We start from the raw sequence: 19,507 nt of genomic DNA on the forward strand, positions 1-19,507 counted from the left end.
TCTTCAGGGCATTGACTCAGAGAGGCTGAATTCAAATGCATGCCACTTAGCCTTTTTCATTTCATTTGTAAAAATAACACTGAAAAATATGCATCCATGTCTTTTCATTTTACAACAATGCCTTACTTACCATTGCTGTATCATATTAAAATTCCAATAAATCACAGAGAACTCTGTGTTTGCAAAGTGAGAAAATGTGAAGAAACACTGAATAGAGCCGTGATTCAAAGCTCTCCTTGACTCTGACTCCTCTATCTGCAGCCTTTAGCAGGAGGTCATACATGACAGCTTTATTGATACAGACCCCTGTAATAATTACACAGTGTATTGCATGCACTATTGATTCAACTCATTGATAGAATCATATTTTACTGTAAAGGTCTGTTGATTTGACGCAGTACAGCATAAATCTCCCTTCATAAACTATAGAGTTGGAATTCCTTTAGCTGAGTGATGGATGCTCTCACAGATAAACGCACACATGCACCTATTTACATTTGCTGTTTGATTGAGGCATTATAAGACATAGGTTAAAGATAAAAACAGATGTAATGATACTCATATCTTCGCTCCGGCCGTATAAATAGACCAACGACAAGTGAGATCTTTTATCCAATTCAGCGCATAAGATGTGATATATAAACGAGGGTGTTTATGGAGTCACTCCTCCATCTTATCGTGATTTGTGTTGTCAGCAGGGACTAAATCTGCATGGCGGTAATAGATTCTGATGTGGTTCAAACGTCCCACGGTGAATGCAAAATAGAGATGAATGTGACAGATCATGCAGGACCTGTCCTGCGTGTAAGCAGCATTCACAACTATTGTTCGTGCAGAAAGGGAATGACATATGGCATAAGGCTGCAGGGGGAAAAGTGTGGTATGTAATCCTCAGACTTGACCTCAACAGTCAACACTGTGCATTTCACTGGAATGAGGAGAAGCATTCAATACTTTAACTATGAAATTTCCCTGGCATCAAGTAGGTTTTTGTAACATTGGAGTTTCAAGGAGGTTGAAATACAGACTAATGCTGAGCTAAACGGAAAGTATCAGGTAATACGCACTGGTGCCCATAGTGTCCTGCATTATCACTCTTTAATCCTGGCATGGAAAACTGAAATATGTTTATTAAAGTAAAGAGCAAATGTATTGCTATTGAAAGGAAGGAAAATAGATCTTTATGGTTCACATTAAGAAGCAGCCCACTAGGCCATGTTTCCGCTTTGGCCGACAGTTCAAAAGCTTGTTTTCTTTTGGACTTTTCTCTGGCGGGATTCTGAACCGCTCGGGGCCAGTTTTGCAAAGGCTGTGGCGTACCAGTGGCTGGGCTGTTTTTCACATTTAAGGAGCCAAAGAGACACTGAGAAGACATTTGTGTTCAAGAGCCTCGCAAACCTCAAAGAGCCAGGATACAGAGTTAATTGCAGACCCGGTCAGACTGAGTTGCCTCCTGCAAAACAAAAAAGCTCATTTGCCCGTACCAGAGAAAAATACTTGTAATCTGCAATGGTTTTTGAAGAAAGCATAAAACATATTAGAACAGTGCATTCTAATATGTAGAGAGTGTACATATTATCGGAGTTTAATTACTTTGCAACTGACTGAATTTAGGCAACACCTAATGAGTTAATAAGAGAAAATAAGAGCTAGCTCTGCTTAAATTCAAAGTAGCATAAATACAGCTGTCGTGATGGCTTCAGAGGTTTTCTAGAGAATATGAGTGAACACATCATGATGTCCAAAAAAAGCACAGGGATAAAGTTGTGAAGAAGTTTAAAGCAGAGCACTGCGCTGCAATTACATAATGTGGTTCTACAAAAGAAGGAAGGTGATTATAAATGCACACCAAATGTTTGAGGTTTTATTTCTATTTTCAAATATTTAAAAAATTGTTTCCTTCAACTTTACAAACATTCACTTTATCCAATATGTTGCTTAAAATCTAAAATTGACATTTCTGAAATGTGCAATTTTTAAAAAAAACGTGTTAAAGTTGAAGGTAAGTACCGTAAATGTCTTGAGACAATGCAAATGAAAACATTTAAATGTTCTAGAATTTTTATGAAATTGCATCCTTTTGTCATTTGTTGTTTTGTATGGAAGCTCATTAGAGAAGAATGAAATGTTTCAGGTTCAATGCTTAGAATTAAATTACAGCAAAGGGGCAATATATGGAAGAGGCAACGATATTCTCACCTAATTAAGGCATACCTTTCATATTGAAAAAGGCTTGTGCATTTTGTCCCAAAGGTTTCTGTAATGCAGACATGCAGACTTTTTGTGAAAATACCACAATATTTCTTGTGTTCCCCAGATGTTGAGGGGAAAAGGCAGAGCAAGCCAAAGACGGTTTTTAATCTGAGCAGGAAGCATACAGTGGTGATACACAATGACATGGTGATTGATATGAGTGAGTAGTGTATTTACCGAGTCTGACAGGATAAGAGAAAGAGAGTGTTTTCTTCCCATCCTTACATTTATCTCCCTCCATAAATCACTGCCAATGTGATGCATACATTGGGATGAGCAAACATTGCGTTGCTGCAACTCAGGCAATTCCACTTTGACCTTTGCATTTGGATTTGGTCACTGAAGCTAAATGTAAGCCACGACCTTCTGTGACCTTGAGCTATTCATATTTAACAGCCATGAAGCCTGATGGCGCCACAGACAACATACAGTTTATCACATGGCAACATAAATCCACCATGTAGTTAAAAAGTGATGGAAGTCGTCACTTCTCGTCTTCATTTCTGATTGCATTAGCTTCTTTGTATTTTTGTCTACAGAATCATCGTTTAAATATGTTTTCTTTTCTCATTGGTCTGTGTCTTTATTGTCTTGAATCCATTACCCCCACACCCAGGGGCACCTTATGATGTCCTCTGTCCCTTCTAACCTTTGACTCCAACCAGTGCTTTAAAGGGTCTGCACTTTGCCCTCTCCCATTTGACCTGTCTGAAGTATACCTTTATAATTGCCCCTATCGCTATGAAATGCACATACGAGAGGGTGCAGGGGCAGCGAGCTGAAGTCTGTCCGGTCACCTTTTGGCCTCTTGTTCATCCATTCTGCTCAAAGCAAGCACAGCAGCTTTCCCTTGCCCACAATCACATACTGTATTAGTCTCCATGTCGGAGTTATTGATGGTGCACCAGAAATATTTTATTGGTCAGTCATGACCTTTGACTGAGGCAATGCAAACACTAACCCCCTAAAGCTTCCCATCGACATGGATATACATATGATCAGATGGCTAATAGAAGTATAGATTTGGACTTGCTGAGGCCCTCGCTGTTTGGATTTTAACACCATGAGGTCAGCACTCCCTCTGTCACTGTCCAAGTGTAGAATCAATAGGTTTTTGCAAAGAACTGAGTTTGTTCTAATGAAATCTACCCAGCAACACTCCGAGGGATGTTTTCACAATATTAGAAACTATTGAAGCTCAAAATGCAGCACCTTGCAAAACTTCTGTGTATTTTATTAGGACTTAATGGGATTGTCCTAAACGCAGTAGGACATCGTTTTGAAGTAGAGTTAAAATGATATGGGGTCTTCAACATTTTTTTTTACAAATGATCATCTTAAAGTCCTAATACTTTTAAAAACAAAAGATAATACAACCAACCAAAAGGAGAAATGTATACAATTTATACTCAGTTTAGATACAGCTTTTCTATTGCTATGTGCTCATCCTGGAGAAATGAATACTGCAAGTCAGTTACTCATTGCAATCTGCTGGGTGTCCTTAGATAGAAATCCTTGAGATAATTTGAATGATAAACTGAACTTGATTGCACTTTCATAACTAGGATCAATTGGAACGTATGTGTAGCCGTCACTTAACCTATGTTAGTAAATAAGTGAGTTTTGTGTTCTTTGCTTCAGTATACACTCTACTATTTAATATGAATATCTCTTTAATGCTTTTGGATCAATCAACATTGAACAATACTACAGTAAATTACACTACACACCATGTAAAGTAGACCACAGTAACCCTCCTTTAATTAGGCAAACAGAAAAAAACAGAGCATTGTTCCAACCACACAATGAATCTGCATATACAGTGTAAAACACTGTATATGCAGATAACCCACTACTGTAAAACTAAACCTAATACCGGCAGAAAGTATATCCTATGTTGCAGGCCTGTTCAGATGCTCATGAATGTAGGAGTCCCACCGACTCCACGGTCCAGAGCCTCTTCACTCAACGAGCAAAAATATTAAAGTACAACTCAGTACCTTGTGTAATCGTGATTTTCCACAGATGAATCCGGGCAATACTTCGTCCTATGTCCAGAAGAACCTCAAAGCGATCCGAAGAAGAGCAGTTCAGGAATGATGCAGTTGTGTGGTTTCCATGTGCTCCACATCTACTGGCCCTCAGTTCCCACGTTGCCAGAGGTACTCTGAGGGACGTGGGCGCTCAGAGTGACTATCTGGAGTCCGTCTCTCCTTATCCAGTCCGGTAACGATCTTCTGTAAACCTTTAAGTTCCACTCTAGCAGCGAAACAGCGGCCTACATTAGTCCATGTTAGCTAACAGCTAGGTTAGCTTCGCTCTAACTCTCGAGTAAATACAGCGGCAAAGAAAGCAAACATTCAGTCCGACAGCTTCTCGTTGAAACTCTGCTGTGTCCTGCTAACTTGCATACTGTATCTTATAACTTCTCCTTACGATAAGTCTGAGCTTACTCACTTCTAAACCAGCTAACTGCTCCTCCTCTGCTATCACCTCTCGCTCAAATTCTTCTTCTTCGCTGTTTATTTTGTCTTCCACCTGTGCTACCTTCAAAGACCGTGCTCCTGTAGGAAAATACAATTTTCGCTGGCAATGGGCTCTTTGCACCTCAGCTTCCGCGTTCGGGGAAAAGCGGCTCATTTTTGTCCGGGCTATTAAAGATGTCATTTTACAGTCGGTGTTTGCAGCGCTTGCCAAAGCTAACAATTAACGATGTACATCGTATTTGTAAGGCGGGATCTAAAGCCCCATCAAGCAAACTGGAAAAAGGTTCTAAGACGTATGTATCGTCATACATTCATGGATATAAAGATGAGTCTTACTTTAAAGTTCTTTAAACTTCGTGGCTATCATTAGCTTTAGCTTATGCTAATAGGCAATATTCTCGGACATTTTACTAATACAATTGTACTATTTAAATATCTAAATGTTCTGCTCTTTAATTTGTTGTGAAGTAGGTTCTGAGTTTTGGTTTTTGTGTTGGAGTAGTAAGGCTTTTATTTTGAAGGTCAATGTGGGTCTGGGACAGGAAGTCAGCTATTTTGTTGGGATTGTTTTGCTCAGTCACACATGAGGAGGTGAATCTATCACAATCCGCCCTTTGTTTATGCCATCGACATCACCGTCTGTAAGTTTTCATTTAGTATTTAAGAGTAGATTTTATTTAATGCCTTATTAGTCAGGAGTGTGTTCTTTGTTGTGACTTTTTTGTGCTCATAATAAATGCAGCTATTTTATTTATGTTACAGTTTACTCCATGTCATACGAGTACTTGGGTCACCAAAATAAAGTGGGAGTCAAGAACCTGCATCCGGACTCAAGTGTTCATTTCATTGGAGTTGAGCTTACTGCTAAATTGTGTTGGCAAACACACAAGGAGAGCAGAATACTAAACATTCTTATTCTTTCTAACGGACAATGTTCTTACGTTATTTTGTATTCATTTTTAAGTTTATTGCTTTAATGTGTGTTTTTTGTCGTTAGTGTCAAACAGAGACCAAGTAACGGGGAGATTACGGTTCGGGCTTTTTGCTTCCGAAGCATGAGGAAGCACGAGAAGCCCCATAACTTTTGGTTATTGTATTTTTGAGTTCAGACATATTTAATTAAGAAACCAGAGGTGGGGCGAGTAACACAAATTTTAAAAAGAAAAAGGTTTGTTGCGGTGTGGATGCTTACCTCGTGTAAAATCGGATGTCATTATCAGACCCTGTGAACCTTTGTAATCTGAAGGTAGAATGGATTTTCAGTTCTTCGATCTGGCTTGTTAGGGCTTTTATTTCTTCTTTTAATTTATGGTTTCCATTTATTACCATGTCCAGGCCAGCTGGTTCTGGGACAGAGCAATAATCGTGATCTGCATACGTGCATTCCACAGGCGGCTCACTCTTTCCCATACACTGGCTCTTCCAGGCTGAACACAGAAGTTGTTCCATTGAAATAGCACAGGGACGGCTCCTTTTTTTTTAACCATTCTTCTCCCGCCAGGAGTTTTAGGCTGATGAAACTGATCCGGAGGGAAGTGAAGGCTGCAAACTTTGCTATGCGATGTTAGCTTGATGTTGTCGCGACGAATATTGACAAGCCATCGTTGTTGTAAGTCAGGATCGCTTGGAAATCCATGAAAACTTAAACGACTGTTATATTTAGAAGACACTGTGCACCGTGGAACACAACAGTGTTCATGGTATTGCTTAAATTGCCTTTGAAATACGAGTTTATCTTTCCTTGCGGTCATGGTCACTCATAAGGAAAAAAATGAGCCGTATTTGCGCATGCGGATGTGACGTCAGAGCGACAGGTGCAAAGAGCCCATTCCCCTCAAAGTAAAGATAACTTATTTTAAACAATGCAAACATATTTTTACTAACTTTATATGAACTTTGAAATGTTAATTGAAATAGAAGGATATAATAAATGAACATATCTTATATATCTCTTATGTTTTTACTATCTGGGCTACATATGTATAACTGAATTGAATTGCTTTTTTTGTCAAGTGCCTCGAGACGGCATGTTGTAAAATGGTACTGTAGAAATTAGCTGAGTTGATTTTAATTGAACTGAAGGTTTCAAAGTTCTTCTTAGGAAGATCAGTGACCAAGCAGCGTCATGAAGATCAGGAAACACACCAGACAGCTAATAGCTAAGAGGTGGAAACTCTGTGGCAACTGTAGAGATCCGCATCTCCCACAGGACCATAGCACAGTTATATGTCAGGCACTCCACAAATATAGAAGAGTAGCAACAAGAAAACTATTGTAAATAGAAAGCAATCATATTTTCTGTTTTCTGATATCCATGTGGGAGATGCAGTCAACAAGTGGAAAACATGGAAGCTGGTAAGACTTGATAAGGCGATTGAATACAAATGCACACTACAGCTTTCAAGTTACAAGAACTTTCAAAACGATTTATCATTTTAATTCCAGTTCACATTTGGTACTGCATTGTGTTGGTCTATCATATAAAATCCCCTCAATATTCAACGAGACTTGTGGTTGTAATGTAATAAAGGGGAACAAATATTTTTGCTGGGCTCTGTCCTCTTGCATCTGCTTAAAATATACAAGGGTGTAATTCAGGAGGAAGAAAACATAAAAACTGAGCAAGAAGACGCACATAAAATTGTAAATGCCTTCATCCTCCCATCATCCTGTCCTCTAACTTTATGTCACATAAGTCTCTTCATTAACGGAAGTATAGGTTGCACTGAAGCACCCGCAATTAAGATAAGCTGAGCCACAACTGGACAATTACCTGCCAACTAACCTTTTCCGGAGGCACTTAAGATCGTAAGGGCCCCCGAGGATAGATGTGTCCAGAGCAGAACAAGCTCTTCAACAGCCTGGAGAGAGGGAGTTAGGATGTAATGTATGAGAATGAAGGGGAAGGCGAGCCAGTGTCAAAGAGAGGGAGAGAAAATGATAGAAATGGAGAAAAAAGACAGTATCATGTCGAGATTACCTAATCCTCCCTGTCTGAGAGGAGTGTTTGAAGGGCCTGGTGGTGTCAGACAAGAGGGGGCTTTATGGAGGGTTTACCCAAGAGAGGCCAGCTTAACCAGAAGAGCACCAGGTGACCAGTGTTCTCTCTCTTTCTGTCTCCCTCTCTCTCTTTCAACCACAAACCTTAGATTGTGGCTTTGTAAACATGGTTAAATTGATTGCAGGGAGCCAATGAGATTTCCCCTAAGCCTGGGTCATTATTGCATCGTGCATCAGCTTTCACTCACCCATACTGAGGTTTGTATGGCTCATCACTCTGTTTTACATTCTCATTTATAATCTAAGTGACAGTGTTTTTCTGTCATAAGCCCGTATCTATCAGGTTGAACATGCAGAGATGTAGAATATGCAATGAATTTTAAATTTATCCATTCATTTTTTTTTCAGCTCTTGTAAAAGAGCTGCTTTCCACCGTCTTGCACAACAGGGTGAGTTTCAGCACTGTATGATATCTGATCCCCAAAAACCCCGCAGGGTAGCCACAGCAAATCAACAGTGGATTAATGGATGCGGTTCAGCTCATAAATCTCTGCGGGACTGGAAAGCATTCAAGGACAGTCAGCCTGTAGTGGTGTTCTTAATGTTACAGGCAGTTTGGATTTCCCATCGTTCAAGGCAGTGACAGAGTAGTAAAGATGTGACAGCATCTTATGTCTGTGTTAAATCAGCGGATGTCAGGAATGCTAGATCGCCAGTCTGTGAGGCTGAAAGCTGCACCAATGTGGACTCTGGGGCTATAGATTTGCTTGGAAATATCTCCATTGCTCCTCCATAGGTTTTGGTGTGAAATAGAAAGGGAAGACAGGCAGGGGCCGGGGGGAAGGATGTGCCCTAATTCACTGGTGTCAGTACAACCCTTCAACCTTAGCCCGGTGCAATGAGGCCTATGCAATAGATCACAGTGGTTAGCAGTTAGCTGTTCTTGCAGGTGTGTAAGGAATGGCAGTAACAGCTTCCATTACTGGAGAGAATGGCCCAACTCCCGCAGCCCCCTCCAGACAGCGCTGCCATTACCCATCCATTGTGAAGCCTGAGAGGGAGCAGTAAGTATGGCAGACTTATGGCTTTGTTAAAGCGACAGGAGGGTCTCCTCTGGCCTCGGCTCTGAATGAAGAGGGAGGGTGGTACCGAAATGTAGCCAGATAGAGTGATAGAAACTGAATATGAGGATAAATTGAACAGACCCCCCGCACACATACACTGGCCTCTCCCGGTACCCACCACTGCCACTGCACCACCACCTGATGTGCTTCCAAGTAGAGTGCAAGCTGTTAAGGTGGGTTGGGTTATTTGGTGCTATTTTTACAAGAAAAGGGGTTGATTTGTCTTAGGCCATTACCGTCTATTACAGCAGCGAGTCTCGGGGAAAAAGGTGGGAAGCGGCAGACGCTGGCATTCTGCCTAAAGAGAAATCAATGAAACAAATTAATCCTTCGCAGGCTGCAGTGACACTGTAATCCATCATTCAGGGGGCGCTTTTACACGCTGAATAAGGGAGCAAAGGCAGGGAGGAGGAGAAGAGATTGGCGGATGGGTGGCTGGGTGCACGCTAGCTGAGGAAGAGGTGGGAGGGTTGGGGAGCAAACGGGGCACAATCCCTTGGGGATAGGGGAAGACATCCATGACTCGGTAACAGTAGGACAACAGTGGGTGGTGGCGGCGAATTGAATGCTTCGGAGCCCTTTTTTTTGGCACTCTTGAGCTGCCTGTGTACATACTGAGCAGGAAGAGGAAGAAAAGGTAGTGTAAAAACAATCAGCTGGACCAAACTACGGACATGGACACGACTGTGATTACATAGAAATGCCTCTACATGTTCTTCACTTGTTTTCTGTCCCCTGCTGGCTATTTTAATCATAGCAAGCTGTTTGCTGATGGTGAGAGCTTTATAATTTATTCATTCTGGTATATCAGGCAGCTCTTAGGACATTCCAATATTTCCTCTTGTATGTTTTGCTATCGCATGTGTAGATGAACAATTCTCACTGTTTATGTTTTATACTGTGCACTGAGGTAAATCACAATGGCAAACTGGGTTCCATGTGGTCCTGCTCACAGATTTGCCAGAAACTCACTGCCTTTCTACCTAAAAGGATCCCCTCACCCCCCATCAGATCCCCAACAACCCCATACGCCACCACCATCTTACTATCCGAATCAAAAAGCTGCATGCATGCTACTCAGATTCGGCATGGTGATGCCGCAGTGCGCAGCCAATTAGAGCTCAGATGTGATCAAGCTTTCCTGTGAGGAAACAGTCTTGTCCAGTCCAAAAGGCATGTGAAGCAGCTGTACCCTCCAATGAATCACAGAGCAGCCTACATCAAATGCAATCACAATTCAAGTGGGAGTTGAAACAGGGAAGGGGGGGGAAAAAACACAAACACGTACATATATTGGTGTTTTTTGTTTTTATTAGGATTATGTGCTGTGTGGAACTGCATTCCAGTAACTGTTACATTACATCATTGTACAAGTTCAATAGCTTCACACTGTCTTACTGCTTTGCATGTCCTTTCCGACACTGGCTGCTCTGCTGACGTTCATAATTAGACAACTGTTATCACAGTTATCACAGCAGTAACTGGAGCATTTGTAAAGGGTAGTTAGGCTTGTTGCAGCAATTTCATTCAAAAAATGTAGAATAAACAACAACCCACTTACCTTAACCAGCTCTCACTGGAGTAAGGTGGATAACTCCTCACATTCATCCTAAAGACACAGGTGGTTGCATTCTGTGTCAAGAAAATCAGAGAGTATAGTGGGTGGAGAGAGTGTGCGTGTGAGAGAGAAAGCGAGCGAGAGAGGGAGAGAGAGAAAGAGAGAGAGAAAGGAAAAGGGCTGAGATTAGGATGAGTAGGATGGCACAAGGAGAGGAAGTTTGAAGTGGGGATTGAAAGTGAGGAGGGGAGGGTGCAGGGAAGAGAACGGAAAAATGTCGGGATATTGCAGGAGAGCGGATGGTGTGAGGGAGGCAGAGTGAGAAATGTTGCCGGAAATGCTGGAGCCAGCAGCGTGTGTAAAAAACCTCACAGCAACATTTCTCATCCTTGACATCACTGACAGTCTTTCCACACACACATGCGCGCGCATGTACGCACACGCACATACACTCATAGACACAACAGGGAGTGTGTTGTTAAAGTGCATAGTTGTAAAATTTCAACTCTTTAGCAGCATTTACTTCTCTCAGATCACACGATTTCTCTGATTTAATATAAAAAGGCAGTTGTAAAACTTATCCAATATCATCATTGTTAGTTTTAAACATTATTTGCTCCCGTCATGCTTAAAGAGGAGATGGAGAGAGAGGGGTGAGTGATGTAAGGAGTAGGAGAAGGAGGACAGAAGATGGTTGTGGAATGTTTGCTGCTCTGCTCAGAGCTCAACCGTCTCATTTGTCAGGGTTTGACCCCGGCTCCAGAGTCAAAGGTCACAAGGAACATCTGAGGGAAAACTGACACACACACATACACAAGGCCGAAGTAAACACAGCAATGTGCAAGTGTCTATCTTTTGCTCTCACACATAATTCAAGATCGTCTGAGGTCCGTCTGCACAAATCATCAATAATGGTCATTCTCTGCTTGTTTTTCCTGATCTGTTGCGATGGGGCTAAAGCAAACTGTAGTCTCTTGCTTTGTGCTGTGGAACACCTTGAGTCATTTCCAGCCATAAAGCGTGAAATAAGTCCAATAATTTACATGATGAAAAAAAAAGGAATGTAAAATTGTGAATGGGATTCAGAGTGAAAATCTTGAAATCAAGTGAGAATGATGTTAGCTCTTGCGTTGCCCAATATATAATCACAGTATTCTACTATTAACGTTCAATAGTAGAAAAAAGTCAGATTCAGGGGAAATCTGACTTAATAACTTTTCCGCTGTGTGAGTTTATACCCAACTATCACAGGTATAAACTCACACCATTTTCACTCTATAAAGACATCAACTTAAACCCTCCATAAAGAGGAACTTTTTGGAGTTTGATAGAAACAAAAAAGGGGGAAATGTTTGATTATTTTTTTAATTCTTTGCTTTCTATTGAATTCAAAAGTACTATCTCCATCAAACGACACTATTCCTCTATGATCTGTCACAGAACTGACCAGAAAAAATTGGAATACGAAAAAAATATATATATATATTGGCAGATCAGAACAATTGACCAAAATTGAAATTCAATATCGTCAGAAAATCCTGATTGGTGCATTTCTAGAAGAGATTACGGAAATTTGTGTTGTTTTCATATCATGTCACTTATGTGCTTACAACAAGTAAAAGGTATAAACAAACTTTGTAAAGCTATTATTTTGTCACTGATTCTTTTAATCTTGTCACAGTTAAACCAGCAGAGTCCATGATAGGTTTTTACATTTATATCACTATCACTTCAAAATAATTTCATTTTGGATTCCTGCCGTGAAAGTTGCTGATGTTAGATTCCCAGAAAATCATACTACACTCTTTTCCACATCTTAATTTCAAAGAAGCCAATATAAAATTGGAAATGGGATTTCTAAAGGGCAATAAGGATGAATCAAATTTTAATCCTCAATTTATCCAGCACATAAACCCCTGTCCTACTAAATAGGGACAACCTCTTCCTAAAATCAAACAGCATTAAGGAAAACCCCATCCCAGCATCTCAGTCCTCCTTCAGCGTTTGTTCGGACGCCTCCTGCAGCTACAGCGCTGTGAGCCTGCGGGATGACAAACAAAGACAGGTTACAAAGAGCAAGGTTAGCTCTACCAAATCACTCACACAAACTCTCTGCTTCATATTTCAAATTATAGGAAAGATATAGCAGGCAGTGACAATGTGGGTGGCCTGCTGCCGTGACCCACGTGAACACAGGACACCTGTGAGTCATATCATGTTAGGGCGACGGCTGACAGCCGCTGCACCTTGAACAATGAATGATGAAATTACTGCTGCTGAGTTACAGTGCAGCGTCTGTGAATCACGCATATGTGCTTAAAAACAGTGTTTTAATTGTCACGTTTTTTGATCTCCAAAAGCAGTCCTCCATGTTGCCACAGTAAAAAAGCCAGGTTTTGCAAGGTGGCTGCTATTCATGCCTTTGAGATGCATCTTAAATGTTACACCTTTGTCATTCTTTGGCCAGAGACATCAAACAGGTGCAATGAATAATTTATCTTAAGAGTTTCACATTGATAAGGTCACAATCTGCCACGTCTGGACACTAAAGGCAGGCCGTCTTCACTTCCCTGACATCTTACACACACATGTGCCCCCACACCAACAAACACACTCGTTTTAAATGGAAAAAGTACAAAATCTCATGAGTGTTTCTGTGTGTGGGTGAGGAGTGGTGTTTTAAATTTGAAAGAGGGGTTTCTTTAACCATAGAAGTTAAATTAAAATGAGCTGTTGCGTTTGTTATTTAATTTTATCCATTTCGTCTTTTTCAAAACAGGAAGTTTTTTCCCACTTTTTTTATTCATGCATGAACACTTCCTTCATTCAAATTGCTGGTTGGGAGTTATAGTGGAGGAATCGCTTTTCATTCACAACTAAATTGTTATACACTTCCAGGGCTGGCTCCAGGTTGTGTAAAACTCTCAACATAATTTCATTAGGTGGATGCACCTCTATGAGCATACAAGCCACTTTTATCCCCTTCTACCTTCCCCATGTTTGCTCCTTTTTGTTAATTCACAGATTAAAAACTTCTATAACATCCCCAATGCCATCAGAAGGCTGCCAAGCAGCTGCAAGTTTCATTTGTATCTCCGGCCGGCTCAGTATACTGCATTGAAGTGTTTAGTCACTCCAAGCTGCAGCATGTTGACTGTTCAGCTACACTACCTTTCTAATTAAACCCCTGCTGTGTGTTGGTTTTGGGAATAAATGAGGGAAAATCAGTGCAGAATTATTGTAATACCAGTCATTTGGTTGCAACAAGCAGAAAGTTAAAATAAAATTAGGCAAATTTTATTTTAACTCTCATTTAGTACAGTCATCCTTTTTAAGTTGGAGGTAAACTAATTGGGTTTAATAGTTGTTCATTTTCCTCTCATAATGAGCATTAATGTCCCCCTAACAATAAACAATTTTGATGACAGTGACAGGAATACATACACACCTCCAATACATTATTCATGACCCCCAACACCTGAAGTTCACACATATATATATATTCCTTAATCTATTTTTTTAACTAATGCGAACTTTTGAGCATTGTGAACATTGTTACTCTCTTGAGTGTCGGAGGCTATATCTCTCTTCTGTCCCTGAACTATATTTCTTCTCTGTGTTGTCGAATAATGTGCGGATGGGATGAAAGGTAATCTGCGTGCAGAATTTCTAAAGCTCCCTTATCCTTGTTGAATTTCTCAAGAATTCCACCTTTGCCCCGCGGTTTCCCTGAAATAAATTACTTTAAGGGTTAGATGCCTACGCGCATGCAGCCTCCTTCTGGTTTTTTTTTTTTTTTTTTTTTTTGCGACATTCCCCATCAACAGTGGATCGACGTGATGAAAACAGCTTCAGTATTTGCGTAAGATTATTTGAAACGCTGTTTTGATCACTAAGGATAAACGATCGATGATGCATGATGATGATGAAGTAGTGCAAACTTCAAACCTTGCTTTCTGCAGCCAGTCTGATAAACCACTTTCTCCTCTCACTTTTCTGTTTGTTTCGCTTCAGCTGCTAGAAAGACAAGCACTCACGCTGCTGAAAATCACCTCTCTCTCCCTCTCTCTTTCTCCCGCACTCTCCTCAGCCTCTGCCTACTTAAAGTTTGGTTTTTGGGGTGTACTACCAAATTACAGTGTTTGCACTTGTGGAACCACGAGGGTTACGGCTCTAATGGATTTATAATCTCAGTCTCTGGGACCATCCAAAGTAATTAGCACGCAGGGCTCTAAAAGAAATGATGGTTTGTGAGCAATAAAGCCAGAGCCCATTGCATAAGCTGACAGTGGCTCTGACTTGGTTGAAACCTCAAACGTAATTGGGAGACTCGTTGTAGTTATTGTCTTCAATTATAGTGCGGGGAAATAAATAGGCTACTTCAGAAGTGTGGAAAAAATTTTTTACAGTTGAACTTTTATCTGTTTTATCATAGACTTGTACCAATTATATGCCCTAATTATAATGGAATACCAGAAACCAGCAGATTTTTCCTCATGCACAGTGGTATTTGCTTCTCGAAGTTTTAAACTAAAATTATAAACTTTTTTTGTTTGTTTTGCACAAACTGCACCAGAAAACTTCCAGGGAGGATTATAAGAAGGAAACTATTTATTTTGTTCATATTGAATTTAAAATGTTCAGCTCAAAAATATTTTCTCTTGTACTCTTCCCGTCAAGAGTCATCAGATTTTTATGTGAGGAAGTTTTTGATCCACATTTTTGGAAAATAAACAAGATGAACTCTTCCTCCATCTTTAGACCAATCTGAACTCCCACATAAAAGTCTGGGGATCAGATCTAGAAAAAAAAAAAAAAAGTCCGGTTTAATCTCTCTTTCTTCCACTAGAACACAATCTCGATAAACTACAAAATTTCAATGTCAGACTGAAGAGGTAATTTTTAAAAAATGCTTGTATTGCAAATGTACAATATAATTTGTCGTGTTTTTAGAATATTGATGTTTTTTTATTTGCAGGTAGAGGATTGCATCGTGCTTGCAAGGCTGCAGTGAAAAAATAGCATAAATAAATTTTAGTTCCTATTTGAAAGTCATTAATAATGTCATTTAATGGGAGATCTATTTCGACTTAATTACAAAAGTAAATCTGATCCCTGAAATAGCTCAGATCAATCTACTAATATGCCGAAATGGGGAAAGTAATTACGCTAAATGTTTTTTCATAAATTCTTGTCAATACGAGACCTTTGCCTTAGTAACCTATTCTTTCTTTATTAATTATTATTGATATTGGAATTACAATAGTCCATTTCTGTGTTTTTATAATGTTGATCTTTGAGCTCAGGAATGATCTAATAAGTTACTAAATAAAAATAAATAGCACGTAAAATCTTGCCATTGTCTTCTCAGAATGTTCCCTTTTGCTGAAATAACCTGCCCGCAAACTTTTTCCAAACATTGCAGAAACGCAGTGTGAAGTCGTAAAACAGGCTGCAACTTCTACTCAATTCAAACATACAGTCAGAATCAAATTGCACACATAAAGGTGTGTGTTAGTTATTGTGTGTATTTTTTTTTTATCTTGCAGGTGTTAAATGGACAGGAGACGGTTGCATCCGAAGGCCCTCGGATGAGGGAAATCATCCTCTAAGCCCACACAATGTCTTATTGACTGTAGCTTTGGTTGGAACCCTGATGTGATTACACACGATCAATAATAAACCTACCCTCAGCCATTTATAAATCTCTGCATCAGTTTGAGACGCTATAAAGCGTGTTCTCGTTGTCATCTGTTGTTTTATTTCGGGGGAAGGCGGTAGAAGGGGTGCAGGGGGCTTCGGGGCGGAGGGGTCTTGCACTTGTGACCTCAGTGTTTTCCCAACTGTTTGTGTTGCCTTGCTCGGTGATTTCTGTATTTGGTGGAAGCTTTAAAACATATTGATTCCGGATTTAGCCACACTCCAATGTGCTTCCCGTATAAATGTTTAATTAAGCTCATTTGACAAAACTGTTATATGCAGTCATGCAGCCTATTCCTGTGAATTTAATTATATGTAAACCAACAACAACAACAACAAATTACTGCAAAGTAAAATTTCAGCTCCTCACTACAGGTTTTTGCATCGGCGAGAGATGACGTGCTTAATAATAGGATTCATTTATTATTATTTCACTACTTTTCACGCTTTTATTTACATGATTAGGTTGAAACTTCGAAAGACAGACATGAAAATTACATTTTCACATTCAAAACACTAAATTTTGGATCCCAAGTTAAATGTTAATAGGTTAAGTTCTGGGATAAAGTTAACCTGCTATTTTCACACCAATAATGCTGCTTTGATAAATTGTAAATATCACCGCACCGCTGAAGATTTTTACGTCCATGTTTTAATTCTGCTCTCCACGCTGCTTGGTTCACCATTCGCAGCTGAGCGGGGCAGTAAAGGATGAGCACCGAGTGATCAGCCTTTTAATTCGGTGACACTATCGCTGAGACGAACGGACGGCTATCGATCTTTTCATTATGTGTTCGAGCAACAAATAGGCTCGCGTACACGTGAGCGGGACGGGAGCGAAACGAGAGGGGCTCCCGTGTCCCGTTGCAGAATACAACCGGGCTTTAATAGCTTCTCTGCACTATCTCATCTGCGGGGGGAAAACGACGCAAAAGGATATGGACAAACAGCGGCGATGTGCATGGAGGGGAGAGGGGGAAAAAGGGGGAAAAGATTCTGCTTTGCACTCAGTTGAAAAGTTGCGGCTCTTTTGCGTGCGCCGACAGTAAAGTGGCGCGACTCGGAGAATTCATCCCCGCATTCAGTTCCACGCGTGTGCAGCCAGAGTTAAGCAGAAGTCAGAAATAAATAACAGGAGGAGGGGAAAAAAAGTGCTACTCACCTTCTCTGTGACTGCACAGCAGCCGCTCCTGCACCGGTGCTTCTTCTCCTTCTTCCAACATCCCACCCGTCCACTTTCTCCACATGCAGGTTTCTATCAGAGCCTCTCTAATATATCTACCCCGCTTCCTATTCGCTTCCCCCTCTCACTCTTGTCCTCTCTTCTCTCTCCTCTTCTTCCCTCATGCGGACCCCCATTCTTTTATCAAAATGTGCGGAGTTAAATCTTAATGATACACCAAAGGGGGAAGAAAGGGGGCAAAAAAAATGCATTGTCCGATTTAATCTTATTGGTTTCACCTTTTCAGAATGCTGGAGACATGGCCGGAGAGTTTCCACGGTGTGTGTCCGAGACAGGGACGGGGAGAGAGAGCGCTCTTATTGAATACTTAAAAAACAAGCCATCCCTCCTGAATGCGCATTCAAACAGAGGCACTTCCATATATTAACGCTATGTTATATCTCCTTATATCTCTGTTTGAGTCTAGACGTGCTTATGCGTGCTTTGTTGTGTTAAAGTACTTTTATGTATTTGAGTGTTGCGTTATTATTTCCTAAGCTTCTGGATACAACTGGCATTTTTTTGCGTCTTGGTTTTATATAAACAGAGCGTCGTTTTAATTAGGAAGCACTGTTTAAACATTAATTATGAATTATGATACTCTAATCAATGCATGTTCATGTTTTCTTAATAATTTATTAATGTCTTCCGATATCTTTAACCTGTGAAATTCACTTTTTATGAACTATAAAAGTGCACAAGACAATTCTACGCACGTTCGAGCTTTTTAATTATTGTCTAAGATCTATTTAAGCGCTTAAAAATGCAAGTTTGATGGCTTGCACGTTGGGGTGTTATGTGGATGTAATTGCACAACGTACGCTAGATGGCAGCGCGATCCAGACATTTTTGAGTATGAGACGCCTGCAGAAACACTGATGCATAAAAGCTGGAATCTCCGTGCAAATTCCCCGTAACTTCGCTCGATTTTGAATTAATGTCATTATTAACACACACATAAAAAAAAAACTACTCCTATTGAAGTGGTTGTGCGACTGTGAGATGTTGGCAATTGTTAAACGTCGCTCCGAATTTCAAGAGATTCCCCCGCATCTGAAAAGGCTTCCAGCACAACGGCGGCGTTTGCGCATCATTCTGCACAGTGATGTTTTTTTTCCCCCTAAACTGCTTTTAAACTAAATTTTAAGTTTTAATGAGCGAAACTGGTGCCGATTACACACGATGCTGTACCGCAATGCGCATGCCAAGGACAAAAAACAGCGTGTGAAAATATTAATCCGCTCCCAACAGCAGAGACCCCCGTTAGTTTAATAATAAAGATAACAGTCCGAGACAAGGCATTCTGAAACTTTAAGGGGGGAAAAAATCTGAGTCAGAATCCCCCCTTTTGGTCGCAGCGCACAGCTTTTGGTTTTATTTGTCGTGCTTAAAAGCTTTGTCCCCCACCTCCTCTCTCTCTCTTTCTCTCTCTCTCTCTGTTTCTCTCTCTCTCGCCTTTAACCCGCTTTTTTCGCTATTCTATCCAGGGTTTCTTCCTCTTTTTGGTGACAATAGACGGCCCATACTAATCAGGTTTCAAAGTAAATAGCAGCGCGGGGCGAGCTCAATGTAAATTGTGCCTGTCAGAGCCCCCCTCCCACTCTCCTCCCAAGCCCCCTCCAGTCGTAGAAACCTACACTGTAAAAAATATCCACCCCTCAGACGGGCAGCCGGTTCAGCACCGGCGCCGGAAAATCCTGGCTGTGTACACAGCCGGACCGGGTCGGCGGGTTGGATCTTGCATCTTCGACTGCTGTTCGATCCGCCGTTGTGAATTTCCGACTCTTGCCAATTTCTACGGTAATGTCTCTGATTTGAGACATTTCCCTGGCAACATTATTTTAACCGCTTTGTAGCGAGAGTGGGAAAACAAGCAGAATACTGCAAGATGAGCGAGTTATTTCCCCGATAAAGGGATAGAAAATATAACAATTTTGCGATCCAACAGCAGAGCGGGGGATTTATCTAGATGGACATTTTTTGTAGCGCCCTAACGGAGGGGGGACTCTAACCAATGGAGAGAAAGAGAGGGCTTGGCTATAACCTTAGCCTCCCATTTTCTCTCTCCCTCTCTCCCCCCTCCTCTCCTCCTCCTCTATGCAGGGCTCTGGCCAGTCAGTCCTCTTTGATTATCAGTCTCCAGCAGCCCCTCTCTTGGCTCCTT

General features: G+C 40.8%; 1 long non-coding RNA gene across 1 annotated transcript; it reads right to left on the reverse strand.

Moving 5' to 3' along the window:
• Positions 1-10,152: 10,152 nt before the first annotated feature.
• LOC114154588 (uncharacterized) lies at positions 10,153-19,314 on the reverse strand. Its single transcript, XR_003597583.1, has 2 exons — positions 17,284-19,314; positions 10,153-12,462 (listed from the first exon to the last, which is right to left on the reverse strand). It is a non-coding gene; the product is annotated as an uncharacterized LOC114154588 (long non-coding RNA).
• Between the last annotated feature and the right edge of the window lie 193 nt (positions 19,315-19,507).

This window comes from Xiphophorus couchianus, chromosome 12 (assembly GCF_001444195.1).
Source record: "Xiphophorus couchianus chromosome 12, X_couchianus-1.0, whole genome shotgun sequence".
Taxonomy (NCBI): Eukaryota; Metazoa; Chordata; class Actinopteri; order Cyprinodontiformes; family Poeciliidae; genus Xiphophorus; species Xiphophorus couchianus.